Raw genomic sequence first — 6000 nt, 5'->3', positions numbered from 1 at the left:
ACAATCCTCCAGGAAAATGTATGTATGTGCAAGGGCGCACGCACACACACACACATACACACCATACTGCACGCTACAAATGATATTTGTGCCCAGGTAAAAGGCCTGCCAATAAATGACGCTAGAGCAGCTTTTGAGTTAAGGATAAGGGAACTCAAACCAAACAGACCGTATTGATCTCAGATCACACCTAATTATGGAATTGCCATCGTCCTGTCTCCTGGTATTGTCACTGCCTTTACCTCTTGTCATTTTTTTCTGGTGCCTCCTATTCAGTGTGACTGTTCCTACAGTAACATTCTATAAGTTCCCTGCTTTCCCATAAACACCTCTTCCTTGGGTTTCTCCTCACTGTTCCCAGCATCTCATATGCGAGCCTGGTCCCGTCTTCTTAGTCCCCTTCTGGTGCTCTAGTCTCACCCTCGCTCGGTTCCCCAGTGTCACGCCCCACCTGTGTTCAAGAGGATTCCCCATGATTGGAGAACTCTCTCCTCACCTGAGCTTAAGCCTGGTGGATTCCTTGCCCACCACCACCGTCCTGAGATCCTCTGCCTGTGGGGAGCACCTAAGAAATGACTTTGAAGGGGCAGTGAAAGGTCTTACCGACTTTTATTCAACCAGCAAAATACGGTAGGATTGGCTGTCACAGGGCAAATGCCAGGAGGTGTAGAAAGCAGATAGCAGCTACCTTCTCCTGCAAATGCACCCAGCCCGTTGTGTGTGGTTAATAAATGCTGGTCCAGGCACTGAAGAGAGTGAAAGTGTTATAAGAAGGAGGAAGAGAGTTCTTTTCAAATGCTGCGAAGAGATGTTCGGACACTTGAAGATTCAGTTATTCATCTCTCTTAAGATGCACGTCCTCCAGGAGCTACGTTATCAAGTGGCAGCTGGATGCACAGACAAATGCCTTAGATTGGCAGCATGTTTTAAAACGTTCAAGTGAGCCTTTTAACCCAGAAATTATTCTTCTAGGACAATATTTTAAACAAATACTCTCAAAAACAAAAAACAAAAAAAACACTCTCCTGTTCATTCAAAGATTGGTACACTCAGGGATTTTTTGGTGCAGTATTTAATATAGTGAAAATTTAGAAGCAAGTTAATGTCCCTCATTAGGAAATAAGTTAAATAAATTATGATGCATTGATATATGGAATATTATGCAGTCACTAAGAAGAATGAAGGAGAGATACGCAAAACTCTTCAAGATATGCTGGTAAGTGAAAAAGGCAGAGAAGCGCATATTGTATAACACAATACATGAAATATTATACAGATATACTATGTGTGAATATGTGTACATTATATGTGTGTAAACATAGGTCCAGTGCTATCCATACGGGGCTTAGAAAAGTCATCCTTCTTCAAAGCACTTCACTTCTATTTGTTGGAGAGAACGTCATAATAAATTCTAAAATCTAAATAGAAAAATGCATTTTCCTTCTCAGATCCTCTGGGAAGTGATATCCTCAATGAGAGTCATGGCTCCAGCAGAACTTTAATTGACTGGAGCTGAACTAACCAGGATCCCAGGTGATGATTTGGCCACCACCTCTCAGAGAAAGGTGGCCATCCATCAGAGGGGTGGTCTGCTCAGCTCGGGGATGAAGAATCCACTTCTCTGTTTCCAAGGACAGGGTCCGGGTTGCTCCCTAGGTCAGAACACAGTCTAACCACCCACTCTTTCTGTCTCTAAAACTGCACAGCAACTCCAGAAATTGCAAGATCCTAGACTACGTTACAATGTTCAATTATCTCTAGTATACCAGAATCACTTTGGAAGAATTTGGACAAATACATTCTAGAAAGACTTCCAACTACACTGAAACCAAAAAAATTATATTAGCTCTAAATTAAATTGTAGGTGTTGTAACCATAAACGCCTCATTCCTCAAGCATTTATTGTGATTTAAACGTTTACTCTTAAAGTGATTAAGTTAGAAAAGAATAAAACGAACACTTGGTCCCAAATCCCACTAATTGCTTCTAGTTTGAGGTAAAAAAAGAAAAAAGAAGACTTCTTTTAAAGCTTTGAACATTTCAAAAAGTAGTTCACGTTGGTGAACTTCACACCATCTTCCCTCAGGAAAATCAACAAGTAGGTTTTAAAGACTCATAATTCATAAACCATCACACAGGGTGTTCATTTGTCCCCCTCGCTGCCTCACACTTACGGCCTCTGAGATTCTTTTTCCAAATCAGTTCATTAACTGTCCTGGAGGAAAAGGCCATGGCACACATTTCAATATTTATCAGCCTTTGCTGTTGGAACATCTAGTCACCCCGCATCTTTCATGCCGGCCCCAAACGAATGTCCTCTCCCTCTGGCCTCACTGGTGGTGGAGAGCAGGAATCCCTCTCTTCCTGCTGGTGGTCTTTTATATACTGCTTGAAAATCATTACTAAGTTCCCATCGCTCCCCCAGGAAAGGAAACCCTCCCTTATGAAGAGAACATGGATCCAGTTTAAGTTTTCTGAGTATCCTCAAAATCCAAACATGGAAAGAGTAACCCACCTCCACCCACCATAACACAGGTAAGAAGCATCTGTCGTGTCCGGCTGGATGAATAGTACTGCATGTTCTACTGGACAAATAGTCCCTGCAAATCCCAAGAGATGACATTCTGCATACGCACCCTATGGAGTCTATCAATATTGATGCTGTGTTTATGAAACGAGTCATCAACAGCCAAAGACTCTCTCTTCCCCCTAGTCTGCCTGACGTAAGTGTTTCTGTGATTCTAAGTGTGGAGTTTCCAGAAAGCAGTGTGTCTAATTTTCTCCTTGCATGCGGCAAGCATCCATTCCTGCCATGAAGCGGCCAGCAGGAGGTAACAGAAGACTGTCATCAGACGTTTTCCACGTGAAAACCTTGGCCCCCACCTAAACAACCTTCCGCTTCTGCAGACGTGGGCCAAGAGAAAGGCGTGTTCAACATCTGGGTACAAACAACCCCACTGCTTGGACAATGAAGCGGTATTTCCCCCAGGATGGAAGCACGTGCTCAGGAGAATAAACAAACCTCTGAATGCTATCTGTAACAGCTCCATCTGCTGGTTCCCAGATAATGTTACAGATCTGACAGTCGGACATCGATCATATTGATCCAGTAATAAACAGTGCATTATAATAGAAGTCTTGTCGTTTTCCTTCTCAGTTCATCCAGAACTGCTCCAGCCCCAGACGCCAGCCAGTGTACACAGGGGATGCTAAAATAGAGCATAAGGATTGCTTTGGAAGACAATCTAGCTCAATAGAGAACTCTCCAGAATAATGGATATGACAAAGGGACAGGGCAGCGCTGGCTGCCGTCTTTGTGGTGTCAAACAACAGATCCTCCTGTTCTGTTCCTTGGATTTTCCTCTCCCAAGGTGGAAATAGTGAGACTTGCAACTCAGGTCCAAGTGATGGTAAGAAGATTACAGTAACGAGGCTGTGCTTGGTAAGCTGTGAGCACCTAAAAGTCATAAATCAGATAAAGATCAAGGTATTATAATTACATCTTAATATTCACTGGCATTATTAGAAAGGCCTAAAATCTCCCATTAATTCAGTGAGAATTAGATGTCTATCAGAGACATATAGTTAGATGCTGTGATATTTTTTTAAAAAATTAGTAGGGATGAGAAAAAAATGTGATAGAGTGGAATTAGACAGCGCTCAAATATACAAAGTCCACCAGCAGGTGGAACAGTCCCAGGTAACTTCCTAAGCTATCGAACACATACATGCCCATTTTCCCAATGGGATTGTTATTCCAAATATTTACTTTCATCCGTTTCAAAGTCATATGCCTTAAATGCCCACCATCAACTTCACACCCAATCCCAAGCTGCTTATACTCAGAGGCAGGTAGTAGACTCGGACTAAACTCTGGCATCACCTGGGCATGGCTTGGGGCTTTGGGAATTCCATGAGCCTCAGCACTCCCACCCTAAACCCATCCCAAGTATTAACCAGTTGAATCCTGTCTTCTCCAAAAACAATGTGTTGAAATCCTAGCCCCCAGTACCTCAGAATGTGACCATGTTTGGAGTAGGGTCTCTACAGAGGTAATCAAATTAAAATGAGGTCATCAGGGTGGGTCCTAATCCAATGTGACTGGTGTCCTTATAAAAGGGGGAAATTTGGAAACATGGACACACACACACACTCACACACACACACACACACACACATCACAATGAGAAGAGACACAGGGAGAAGACTGCCACTCACAATCCAAGGAGAGAGGTCGGGGGCAGGTCCTTCCCTCTTAGCCCTCACCTGGAACCAATCCTGCTGACACCTTGATTTGGGTCTTCTGGTCTCCAGACAGTGAGACAATACATTTTTATTGTTTAAGTCTCCCAGTTTTGTGTTATTTGTTGCTGGAGCCCTAGCAAACTAATGCACGAAGTAATCACACAGGCTAAGTAAAAACAATGAGCTTGTTAATTGACGGATTGATTGGATAAATTTAGAAGAAATGAAAGTCATCCCACTCCCCGTGAAGGGCAGCATGGTCACGCCATTTCTTCTGAAGTGAAATCCTCACGATATAAAAAGTTCATAAGCAAACAATTTTAAACCTTAAGCCCAAAAAGATTTATAAATTCTCAGATGATCTTTAAGTTGATAAGAGAAAAAAGGAAAACGTTTTCCTCATTGCCAAGTCCTTTATCAAATCTGTTTCCATGATGCCTCCCATTGAAATGGAAAACTGTCAAAGAATCACAGATTTATGATGAGTTGTTTCTTTCCCTGACAGCAACATCAGCACCAGTTAAAATTTGACAACCATAATCTAGATGACAATTTTGTGATTGGGTCTGAATGTAATTTGTTCTCCCTCCACTGCTGTAATTGCCCAGACCTTATCACTTACTTTATTGTGATATCAGCCATGATACCTTTTTTTCCAAAAGATCACCCAAAGAGCTAAACTCACCAGGGTCAGACAAACATTAACATCTCCAAGAAAACCCTAGAGAGCTCAAAAGCAAACTTGTAATTCAACTGATGGATTGCCCCCATCACCTATGGAAAGTTGCTCAGGATGGGGAAGGTGTCACCAGCATAATTTCCCATCTTCATTCTCCTGTTCCTACCATATTAACACGTCGGGGAGCTGGTGACCATGAATCCAGAATAATTCGTGGCAATGCCAATTCACTCACTCTGTGTGTCTTGCTCTAGGTGGTTTGCTTCCAATATTGCAGTGAGGCCAGGTGCCTTCTAGGGAAACCGAAGCCAGTTGGTTTTTCTCTCTGTTGTACAAGCCCAAGCAATATGCCCATCCTTGATCTTCCCTTACATAGTAGGGACCTCAGAACCCCCAGGAGGGATACAGTAGAAAGGAGATATTGCAGGCATCATAAGGGAGATGACAAGTTAACCCACAGAGCACCCACTGTGATGAGGGTCAACTACCCCACCCACCAGGCTGCCCCGAGCCTGGCCCCTCCTAACCACAGGACTCACCTCAACCCAGTTCTGCTCCTGTCCAGTGACTTCCTGTCCATAAGAGAAAGATCCCAGGGAGACAAACTCTCCGACCAGAAACCAAAGAATTAGACTTAATTCACATTTAAAATGCAATACCTCCCTAAACCAATGTTATTTGAAAGTGACATGATTTTCCAAGTTAAACTTCCAGAGTCTTTGTTACAACTTTTACTGGAAAGCAGTAGAACCCCTGAGTCCATTGTCTATTTAGTCTTGAATGCCACTAATAGAGTGGGCCAAGAATCAAAGAGAAAGAAAACATTGCAAGAGGAAAAAAATTAAACGAAAAGGGAATGAGGGGCTTCCTTGGTGGCGCAGTGGGTGAGAGTCCGCCTGCCAATGCAGGGGACACGGGTTCGAGCCCTGGTCAGGGAAGATCCCACATGCCACAGAGCAGCTAAGCCCATGCGTCACAACTACTGAGCCTGCGCTCTAGAGCCCACAAGCCACAAGTACTGAGCCCACATGCCACACTACTGAAGTCCACGCGCCTAGAGCCCCTGCTCTGCAACA

The sequence above is a fragment of the Phocoena phocoena genome, chromosome 15, assembly GCF_963924675.1.
Source record: "Phocoena phocoena chromosome 15, mPhoPho1.1, whole genome shotgun sequence".
NCBI lineage: Eukaryota > Metazoa > Chordata > Mammalia > Artiodactyla > Phocoenidae > Phocoena > Phocoena phocoena.
The sequence above is the reverse complement of the archived record's forward strand: the minus strand, read 5'-3'. Positions refer to the sequence as shown.